General features: G+C 41.6%; 1 long non-coding RNA gene across 1 annotated transcript; it reads right to left on the bottom strand.

Moving 5' to 3' along the window:
* Positions 1-7,860: 7,860 nt before the first annotated feature.
* Positions 7,861-9,623, bottom strand: LOC134645380 (uncharacterized). The gene is made up of 3 exons (XR_010096549.1): positions 8,351-9,623; positions 8,126-8,261; positions 7,861-8,036 (listed from the first exon to the last, which is right to left on the bottom strand). It is a non-coding gene; the product is annotated as an uncharacterized LOC134645380 (long non-coding RNA).
* Positions 9,624-11,804: the final 2,181 nt, after the last annotated feature.

Raw genomic sequence — 11,804 nt, forward strand, 5'->3', positions numbered from 1 at the left:
GCCGTTTTCGGAGAGCTGGTTTGGAGCTGGTCATAAAGATCTTGGTAGTGTCGTCTTTTCGCAGAGGCCACTGCCCTCTTTGCTGCCGATTTCAGCGAGCGGTATTGGGTGAGATCTTCATGCGCTCGCGATCGCCACCAAGTCTTATAGGCCAGCTTCTTCGCTTTTATTGCTTTTTGTACCTCCTCATTCCACCACCAGACCTGTTTCTCAATGTATTTTCTGCCCGGTTTTGTTGAACCAACGGTGACCTCCATAATGTTGTGGATGCGCTCCCCCGCTTCAGTCCACATCTTCTCAACAGGTTGGTCAGTGTTTACTGCAAGTGAGAGGAGCATAGTTGTCAGTTTCTCCTTGTGCTCCTTCGCCTTCCACCATTTGAATCGTTTTGGTCCTGTCTGGCATCTGGGCAGCTTTGGCTTGACAATCTTCGTATCCATGACAAGTAGACGGTGCTGGGGGGGCCACGGATTCATATGGAATTACTTCCGTGTCCGTGACCTGTTTGAGGTCTCGCCGCCGAACCATCCAATAGTCGATCTGAGTTGCATGTCCGCCACTGGTGTAGGTGGCTAGGTGCGATGGCCGCTTCTTAAAGAATGTGTTGGTAACAGCCAGATCGTGCGCCGCCGCAAAATCGAGGATACGTATTCCGTCGTCATTCCTCACGCCGAGGCCTTGTCCCCCATGGCACTGTGGGTAGCCACCCCTGTTCGATCCCACGTGGCCGTTCAGACGCCTCCGATTAGAATGTGTTCATCCGGGGCAATGGTCCGTATGATCCTGTCCAACTTGTCCCAAAATTCATTTTTCGTTTCATCGCTGCCAGAGATGGGCAGTAACGCGTTACTTGTAAGTAACGTGTTACTTGTAACGCGTTACTGTAATCCGATTACTTTTTTCAAGTAACGAGTAATGTAAGGGATTACCATTGCAAAAACGGTAATTAGATTACCGTTACTTTCCCGTAGGAACGCTGCGTTACTGCGTTACTAAAACCGTGAGTTTTTTCAAGAATGTCTCATGACAGTGACGTAAGCGAGTGCGACGTTCGTGACAACAGCTGTCTGCAGATCAACAATGGACAATATATCGAGTGCGGGAGAGAGTATGAGCATGCAGCGTTTAAAGCGTGGAAGTACTGACCTTATTTTGAGTTTGATTCCATAAAAAGTGACAAAGACATTAGTGTCCGTTGTGCGTGGGAAGAAAACTTCTTTTTACAGCGAAAAAACCCCCTAAACTTCCAAGCAAGCAGCGAGTGCGCTACGACGTAATGGGAAATTCACAGAGAAACTCGCGGAGTCTTCAACTGTCCGCTGCGGCACACCTGCACCAGGGTAAACCTCCGCCTACCCCAGTCCTGCTTTACAGGTGAAAATAGAGCAACTAGTCTTTGACTTTATTTATTTTCTGCTGTGTTTTACTTGCATCTATTTGAAAGAGTGAGTGTAAACACAAAAAAATATTTTGTTTTATGTGCTGGAATGTGCAGAAAATAGGTTTAAATGTTAAACAAATTTCTTCCAGTCACAGAATGTTGCATATAATTAAAATTTTGCTTGATGCATAAAATTAAAAGATTAAAACTAATAAAACAAGTTTTAAGAAGAGACGTTTCCATTTGATTACATTTTGTATGATGGATTATGCAGAAAAAGTAGAATTTGGCTGAAAGATCTATCGCTTTATCACCTATTCAGGTTGTAAATTGTGTTTTTAAAAAGTAACTAAGTAACTAAGTAATTAATTACTTTTGAAAATAAGTAATCAGTAAAGTAACGGGATTACTTTTTTGGGGAAGTAATCAGTAATTAGTAACTGATTACTTTTTTCAAGTAACTTGACCAACACTGATCGCTGCATCCAGTCTGTGGTGCATAGCAGGTCACAACATTAACGTCAGCTGTTCCTAGTTCGATTCTGATAGACATTAATCGATCATGCTGGATCTGAATCACAGGTCTTCATACCTAAACAAAGTCAAAAACAACATCAGGTGGATGAGATGATGGTAAAAGTTCATGCTTCAGCTCAAGTGACGCAGCAAACACAGCCTCAATCTACTGAGAACCATACTAATGAGATTGCTAATATTATGCAAAAACAAAATGACATCACTACTTTACTTGTAAAACAAAACTTATCTTCTGTCCTCCCAGCCAGAAACAGCCCTGTGTTTGATGGAGACCCTTTCCAGTATAGATCATTTATAAATGCCTTTGAAAATGGAGTGGAAGCTAAAAGTTATACGTGGAGCGACTGTTTGCATTTTTTTTAGAGCAGTCCACTGGGGGGCAGCCTAAAGACTTGGTGCATAGTTGTCAGCATTCCTGAGGAGGGCTATTCCAGAGCCAAACATCTTCTTGAAGAACATTTTGGGAATGAAAATAAAATTGCCTCTGCATATATGGAGAAGATTAAGAGTTGGGCACCTATTAAAAGCGAAGATGTGAAAGGTCTTCAGTCATTCTCTCTTTTTCGTCAAGGATTTTTAAATCTAACACAGCAAACTGTTTATATGAAGGAGTTGGATTTGCCCTCAAACATGAGAATGACTATTATGAAACTTCCATACAAACTGAGAGAAAAATGGAGAGGAGCTAAAATGCATTGGGATAAGTTGACTTTTATCAAGGAAATGGGAATTTGTTTTGGTTGTTTTACAGTTGGTCACACAAGCAAAGACTGCAGGAGTCGTTTGGATTGTGATGTGTGTCACCAAAAGCACCCAGGGGTCCTTCATATAGAGCAAAAAGATCCAGGTGCATCCTCAGAACAAACTCAACAGGTGACAAACTCCGATGTCAACTTCTCAACTGCAACCACTCAGCTGTGGTACCACATGTGGGTATATTGGGGCCAGTCAAGAGGTTGATGCAGTTTTTTCTATTGTTGCAGTTCAAGTTAAGAGCCAAAAGAGCAATAGAATTGTGCAAACATATGCATTTCTGGATCCTGGAAGTTCAGGTACATTCTGTACAGAAACCCTGGCAAAAAGACTGAATCTAAATGGGAAAAAGAAAAATATCCTTCTGAGAACAATGAGTCAGATTAGGATTGTTAGTGCACTGTCTGTCTGTTTTGGAAGCAAAGGATTTCATGGCGTTACCAGATGTTTTGACTCAAATGACCATGCCAGTTTCTGCGGTGAATATTCCCACGCAAGGGGATATTGATCAGTGGCCTCACCTGTTAAACTTCACAACATTGATGCAGATGCGGAGCTACTGATAGGCACTGATGCGTCCAACGCTTTAGAGTCATGGAAGGTGATAAACAGTGTGGAAGGTGGACCTTATGCTGTAAAACAGTTGGCAAAGTTGTTGTGGATGTGTTACCCCTCAGAGCTGCCCAAGCATATGCTGCTCCTAGATGTAAAGACCATATGGAACTCTCTGTATTTGATGAAGGAGAGATTCTGCGAGCAGTTTCCTGCCATCCAGGCTGCAGCCATCGATCCACGGATAAGAAAGTCCATGAAAAAGGAAAGGTGAGTAGTATTGAAACATAATGATAATATGGTTTAAAATGGACTCGGGTTTTAATTTTGTTTGTTTTATGCAACATATCTGTTGTATTTTTGTTTTGTTGATGTTGCAGACTGGCTAAAATGGGCAATGATGACTTAAGAAAAGCAGAGGAGCTTGTGGTGCTCATGCGGAAGCACTACACCTCCACACTAGCAGTCTCCAGTGACAAAAGTCCGACCTGTGGTGAGATTTTGCCCATCCTGCAAAAGCTACATCAACACTACACCGTACAAGAAGATGACTCTGTCTTCACAAGGAGCATAAAGGAGAACATTTGGAAAGATCTTTTCAAACGATACCAGGTACAATTGATGATTTATTTATCATAAATAAAATGACAGTTATAAATACTTAAGGATAGTCATGATGTCACATTTTCCTCCCTTTTAAAACTTTATTTTATTTCAGGCGCCACCAGTAAAGCAGAAAAAAAAACTGCCTTGGAGGAATTCTTTGAAGAGGAGTTCAACGGGCTGCAGTCATTCCATCAACGGCAGTCCATTGCTTCCCTGGCCCAGAGAGTTGATCAGGAGAGCCAGCTGTATAGGAGCCTAACCCCCATCCCCTGCAAGGATAACGCCACTCTATGGTGGTGGAGCAAGAGAGAGACTCTGCCCCTGCTGTCAGCACTGGCTGAAAGCTTTCTGTGTGTGCAGGCATCCTCCACCCTGTCTGAGAGGCGGTTCTCCACAGCTGGAGAGACCATAAGTCCAGAAAGATCACGTATCGTTCCTGAAAAAGCAGATATGCTTATATTTCTGCAAAAGAATTTGTAATTTTCCATAGCTGAGGGATGCAGAATTGTACAGTGCCGTTGGACTTGAGTTGACTGTATTTTTTGCTGTCTGATGTAGTTTTATTTTTGAGTGCTCAGCTCATATATACTTTTAAAAAGGGGAGTGTAAATGTTACTGGACATTCTTGTGTAATTGCCACAGAATAATTTATGTTATACTTTGTTATTGCTACAGAAGAATATTTATTTTATTATTATTTTACATTTACATATTTTTTTCTGGGGACCTGTGGCACCCCATCGAGGAGCCGTAGGCTGTGGATCTCTTAAGATCTCGCTGTTGGGTTTGTAAGGTCATGCTAGTCCTAAATTTTGTTCAAAGATAAGATATAAAACAAAGTTCTAAGCTAATCGACCTGTATGTTCCCCTTTTTAAAAAATAAGAATCGATGGGAGAATCGATAAAGAATCGAATTGTTAAACAGAATATAAAATGGAATCAGAATTGTAGCGCCATGAGAGCTGGGGATTTCCTCAAATGTAGGAGGTGGATAAATGGGCAAGGCTTTCTCTACAAGTCAGAGGAGGAGTGGCCTAAACTGGATGTGGATTGCAGTGTAATTTCTGCAGATGACCCAGAGGTCAAAAAGGACCTGACAGTGAATGTCATTGTGAAGGAATCACAAAATCCTACAAACTAAACACTTCTTGTCTTGGGCAAAACTCAAAATCTCTGTAGCCTGATTTTTAAAGCTCAAAGAGACCTTAGTGTTGCTAGGGCAGAAAGAGGAAAGAGTTGGTTGCTGCAGATCTGAATAAGAATGATCGGGAAAGTCAGAAGCAAGAAGTGGAGACAAGAATGGAAAGATTTAAGACCACTTTGAAGAAAGGAAATCTGACTCCAGAAGATTTAGCAGAGGCAGAATGTGTCAACATTGATTTTAGCCCTATCCATTAAAAGTTGGGACATGCTGTGAAAACTAAGACAAAAATACTGGATAGTAAATGCAAATTCTGCTGCCAGGAAAATCATCTCTCGTTGTATCATGTGTGGACGCAACAGAGGAAAGTTTGTTGAAAAAAAGATGGCAGATCTGCCGAAGATAGAGTCGTGCCAAACACAGCTACATTCACAAATGTTGGAGTGGACTATTTTGGACCTATAAGTGTTATAAGAGACAAAGTCTCCTTAAAAGGGATGTTCTTTTTACTTGTTTGACCAGTCGTGCAGTACATCTGGAGATTGCACATACACTTAATACAGACTCCTGTATAAATGCTGTGCGGAGGTTCATCTGTAGACGAGGCCCAGTTTCGACCATCAGGTCTGATAATGCTACAAATTTTGTTGGTGCAAATCAAGAGTTTGACTGAGCTGAGCCATGCTAAAATTCAAAATGCTTTTGTTCAGGATGGTGTCAAATGGAGCTTTAACGTCCCAGCAGCCTCTCACCAAGGTGGTGTGTGGGAGCGTCTCATTTGTTCCATAAAGAGTATTTTAGCCTCAATTTTCAAAGAACAAGTTTTGGATGATGAAGGACTCCAAATAGTCTTCTGTGAAGTTGAAGCTCTATTGAACGACAGACCCATTACCAGAGTTTCAGATGACTCAAATGGTCTTGAAGCACTGACACCCAATCACTTGTTGTTGAAAAACAAACCAGTTTTGCCACCAGGACTGTTTGATCCAAGCGATCTTCATGGCAGGAAAAGGTGGAAATGGGTACAATACATGGCAGAGTTGTTCTGGAAAAGATGGCTTGCTGAGTACCTACCTCTGATGAAAGAAGGACAAAAATGGACGAGGACTAAAAGATGTCTTATACCTGGAGATATTATTTGGATTGCAGGCGCTACAGCTCCAAGAGGATCATGGATGATGGCAAAAGTCATCCAGTAGCAAACTTCTTTTGCTACTGGAAGCCTGATCTTGAAGAAAATCAGAGTGAATAGCTCCTTTCTTTTTGGAACTTTAAAGTAATTGTGATTGTATGCACAATTAGGGGCCGGAGTGTTGGAGCTATTTGTTCTTTATTTTTTATATTTTGAAATTTGTTAAAGTTTGTTGTTGGTTTACTTATATTTTAGGTTATTCACAAGTTTTATTTGTAGGTTAATACTTGCTTAATTGTTTGGGTTTGTTTTGTTGTTTATCTTGTTAAGTCAGTCAGGAAGAACTGTAGGGCTATTTGTCTCTAAATAAAGAGACTGGTATAGGACCAGTATGCACTGGAGTGAGCCTATGTCTTGTTTATTTTTTACCAGAGCAGAAGAAGCAGCAGGAAGCAACAAAAATTGATCTTTTTATTGCTTGCCAAACTGAATAAATAAACCATAAAATGCAACTTTCAAGTTTGGACAGTCGACTTCTTTTGCCTGCGTACAAGATCTTATCTCAGTGCAGCAGTGGCTTGCGGAATTTTAATTCTTGGATGTTTGGTTGTTCAAACAAAAGGAATCGCCACTACAGTCAGGGAGATTTCTCCAAATGTATTTACTTTGTAAAACATCTTGTGAGAAAAGGTTATTAAAGAAAGAAAAACAGGAACAAACACCAAAAGTCACAGCACCCAAAAATCCCACAAAGAATTCAGAATAATAACGAGGAATTGAGCAACAGCAGCATTCACACAATAATAATAGAATGAACTGAATACAAAAATATATTGATGAACAGACGTTTGTTAGGAAAAAAAACAAAAAAGATAGACTTTGTAATTTTTTTGTTGCACATCTCCTTCTTACCTTCAGAAGACTTTCATTAGCTGCACAAATCAAATTTAAAAATTACAATTTCCAGCTCTGCGTGAATATTTATGAAAGATTTGAACCATTTGCAAATGTTTTTATTTTTGTTTGTTTTTTAATGGATTAATCAAGACAATGTAGTAGTAGTAGTAGTAATAATAATAATAATAATAGCTCATCACCCTCTTTTTAAATCATCAATGAAAAGCTTGTCTTCAATCACACCAGGAATCTACTGATCTCTGCAATGTCTGATCAACATGTGATCTACATTGGTGACTACATGGACAATTTAAATATGTGCATGGATAAGCGTGTCTGCGGCCAAAGTGACCATGGTTTAACCTGTAGTGCTTCAATAACTGAGATCTTGCAGTCTCTTGTGCTGCACACTCTTTACACTTCCATATTCATGTTACTGAATGTCACGGCCCGGTGGACCAGCATGAAGATGATCAGCAGCGTCATTATTTTTCTCTCTCGCGCTCTCTGTCTCGCCAGGACGGAAGTCATGGTGGTTCCTGCCCTCGCCCCACGCACCTATGGAGAGTGAACACCTGTGCCTCATTATCCCTGCCACTACTTAAGTTGAGGAAAGGAAGCTACTCATCGCTGGATCCTTGTATGACTCGCACCAGTGTAGCCCCGGCTCTAAGATTAGTTCATAGCTCTTGTTGATTCTGTGCCTTCGTATTAACTTGTATATAGCTGTACTGCTACTTTTACTTGGATTACAGAGGTCTATAGGGTAGTGCTTCTCCCACTGGCAGTTCATCATGTTGGTTTCATGATGCAGCCTCCTGCAGCGGTAGGCAACCCTACAAAAGTAAACACAAAATGCAGTTTCTCAATCAAAGTGTTTATTATTTATGTTAAGGTGCGTAGCGAGAACGGGGCCCAAATGCAGGACTTTCCCATCCTGCAGGACTGTGCTGGTGGTCCAGGTGTGACAGGAAAACAACTCCAACACTCGACATTTACAAACACTTCGCTCCTGTGACACACTCCTCTCCAAGTTCCTAACAAGACAAGGTACAGAGATCAGATTGGTGAACTCACAGAAACACACGCACAGACTATTTCCACTCAGAGCTGGGACTTCACTTACTTGGTAACTCAATGATCCAGCGTTGACTGAAGCTCAGTCAAACAGTTAAGTAGCGGCCAATCTAGACGGAAGACATGTGTGGCGGCTTCAACACGGGAAACACCTTCCGGCCTGATGACGCCCATAAATTGGCACGCTGGAATACACACACACACACACACTTAAAGGGGGAAGCAGGGGACTGGGAGGGGAGACAAAACAAAACACATAGAAAAACATACATACAGGCAGGTCGACCGACCGAGACTCCCAGACCGTCACAATTTAGCAGGGAAAATTCAAACCTACATCATATATAGAGAAAATAAAGTAAAATGAATATTTTAGAGAGACGGACTGAGAGATAGACAGAGGGAGAGAGATAAATCCCTTTTCAGCACTTATGTCACAGTAAGACAGATATAAAAGCTACTAAACCAGTTCAAGGTTTGCAGCTAAGAAGGTCACACTTAACCTTCCACAGTTCAAGATAGTTTTAGTTAACGCAACTTTGTTCCAAATTACAAACCTAGGTTGTTCTTTAAGATTTACTTCTTGATTTAGGAATCAGATTTAATCTAAAACCTTCAGTTTCAGATTCTACTTATTTAAGAGAATCAAAGAGTCTAAGACCGATCTGTTCTGTGCAGGGCTGATAAAGCCAACGTAGTGCAATGAGCTCATTTAACTTGTGCTCATTACTAATCCCTCTGAGCAGTTTGTGTCTTTCCTTGCATGAGAAATCAAAACCCAATTTGGTGCATTGACCCTTTAACACAGAGTTCCTATAGAGAAATCTGGTTTGGCTCAAAACAGGAAAATAACATCAGCATATAACATCACTCAATAGTCAGGGAGGATAAATCACAGGTTCTGACTCCAGCTTGTCGGTCAGGTGAACAACCTGTTTCCTGACTCGGCTCTCCTCCACACAGTCCTCGTTCATAAATATAAAAATTCAATTTCTCCTCGTTATAGTTGTTTCTACTTTCAGATCGAAAATGCAGATGAAGAGAAATGATGGAACTATCTGATTCAGTTGTGGCCCGTGGTTATTTGTGAACAATACATGTTGACAGGAAAAAAGCAATCACAAAGTCTGTGTATTCATAATTGAAACAGCTATCAAAAAATATTTGGCATGACGTCTTTGTTCAAAATGAATTCAAGTATTATTTCCTCCCTGTCCATTAGTGCCCTCACGTTGCATGCACCGGTGCAGCTGATGTCAATACTCAACCAAGTATGAGAGGGACTAAAGCTCTGTGGTTTAGATTAGGTGTGGGCACACCCTCACCAGACGTGCCAGCAGCTCTTACATTTAAAGGATGTGAATAAAGTTGTAAAGGAGGCTCACACTTGTTCTAAACTGTTTTTTTTTTTTTTGGTTATATTATCTTATCACTTATATCATTTCTCTGGACTGTGGGATGAAGCCAGAGCTCCTGGAGAGAACCCAGACAGCCACGAGGACTCTCTTGCTCTGAGGTGACTGCTGTTCACGGTGCACTAAAGACTCTCAGTTGTCTTTGGATGCTCCTGTTTCTTTCTCCGTATGCAGTTACTGCTCCTCTCTTTTCAAAGACAAATACCAAATAACACGAGAGAAGACTGAACCACTTTAGAACAAGACAAACACTCCTGGTTACTCTGAGGAAATGTCATTACGTGATGAATATATTTACCATGTTAGTAAGGGAAACTCGTTTGTGGTGTGTCTCTTCTTGTTTCTCCTTTTCATCAGATTCTTAAAAACAAAAGGCAGAAAAGCAACAATAAAAGTTAAAACCTCAAGAAGTTTTCTAACATTTTGGGACATCATTTCAGAGACAACCTTCAACATTACTTATTACTTACCACTGTGTTGATTCTTGCTGATGTCTGAGATGCAGCAGAGGATAATGTACACTTGGCACTGTCTTTATGGATCCTTAGTTCGTGTTGCACAGATTTACACTTGGCTCTACAATAGATGTTCCTCGTTCAACATCCAGTCCACAGCCCTGCCATATGTCCAACACAGTTCACAGAAGCAGTGCCAAAGTCTTAAAACTATTAAAGAGTCTTCAGAAAATAAGTTCTCTGAGAAAGGCTTCAACGTCTGAAGTGTTTCTTTGGTGGAGTGGGGCTCCTGCTGCTGCTCTCTTCCTCTGTAGCCTTTCTCTTCATGCTCTGTGCAAACCTCTTTAGAAACTGGCAGAGCACCGACATGATAACTCTGCCCTCTGAGCTGGAGTCCGTGATTCTCCAGCGGTTTGTCATCTCAGTGTCTTTTGTGTGATAAACAGCAGGATTGACTCTGGTGACGATGAGGCTGTTGACATCCAGGCTGTGGACACAGTTCCTCCAGGCTGCCTTCAGCACATAAATATCCACCTTCTCTGGAAGCACTGGAGTCAGGATCTGAGAATGTAAGCGGGACCCTGCAGGCAGCACCATCATACCAGCTGGTGAGTCTGTAGAAGGAGATGGAGTGGTGTTCTCCCTCTGACTCTGCAGCACGGGGTTTAAAAGATGTCGTCAGCTGCTCTGAGTGAATCAATCCCCTGACTGCGATTGGAGGAAAATCTTGCACCTGGTAACCAGGTCAGGGTAAAGGGAGAGGAGCAGATTGTTCATAGAGTCCAAATGGCTGCTGTTTAAAAGACGGTTCCTCAAGTTTGTTGACGACTGTCTGACACACTGACTGGACTCACCAGCTCAGCTACGAGAAAACAGAACGGTCATCTATGTTAATCATAACATAATCAGACAAATTAAGGATTTCAATGTCAAGACACAGCTTTATATCATAATATGCTATTTCCACACACAGGCAATAAGAGACCCACAGAAGAACTCAATGTTTATAAAAGCCTTAACAGTTTTCATGTGCTAGAAGGTGAGAAAAATTATGTTGCATTGTAAATGGTTCAATTGGAGTTGTTATAGGGCCAGAGGCGGGGGAACACCCTGGACAGGTTGCCATCTGACACAGAGAGGACTCAAACTAAGAAACAAACTACCATTCACACTCACATTCACACCTATGCCTCATTTCAAGCACTTATCACTTATATCGTCTTGATGCATTCTCAATCATCCAGGTAAGTAAATCTCCAAAAGTTGATTCTCTTCATTTGGACGTAGCGTTTTGTGGGAGAAACGTTTCGTCACTCATCCAAGTGACTTCGTCAGTCTCAGCTGACTGCAGGTTTCCCCAATCTTATAAACAGTACATTTGCATAATGACTGAAACCAGCCCACTGATGGAACAATGGGCTTGGAGGTCAGTTCCTTAATCATAATTATGGAAATTCTCATGACCATTGATCAACAACCACTGATCAAAGCCCACTGATCAATGGCCATGAGTACCATTCACAGAGAGTTGGGGAATGGCTGCAATCACAGCATTGTAAGATGGCGAATGATGTACCCTTAGGCCCCCTCCTCGATTCAGAGATGGTCTTTCCCTTTTCACGTAAATGGCCTCCTTGACTCCGCGCTCAAACCAGCATTCCTCCCTGTCCAAGATGTGTACATCCTCATCCTTGAAAGAGTGTCCACTGGCCTGTAGGTGTAAATAGACTGCAGAGTCCTGGCCTGACGAGGTAGCTCTTCTGTGTTGTGCCATCCGCTTCGCCAGAGGTTGTTTGCTTTCCCCGATGTATAAATCCTGGCAATCCTCCTGGCACTTAACAGCGTACACTATGTTACT

Source organism: Pelmatolapia mariae, linkage group LG16_19 (genome assembly GCF_036321145.2).
Source record: "Pelmatolapia mariae isolate MD_Pm_ZW linkage group LG16_19, Pm_UMD_F_2, whole genome shotgun sequence".
NCBI lineage: Eukaryota > Metazoa > Chordata > Actinopteri > Cichliformes > Cichlidae > Pelmatolapia > Pelmatolapia mariae.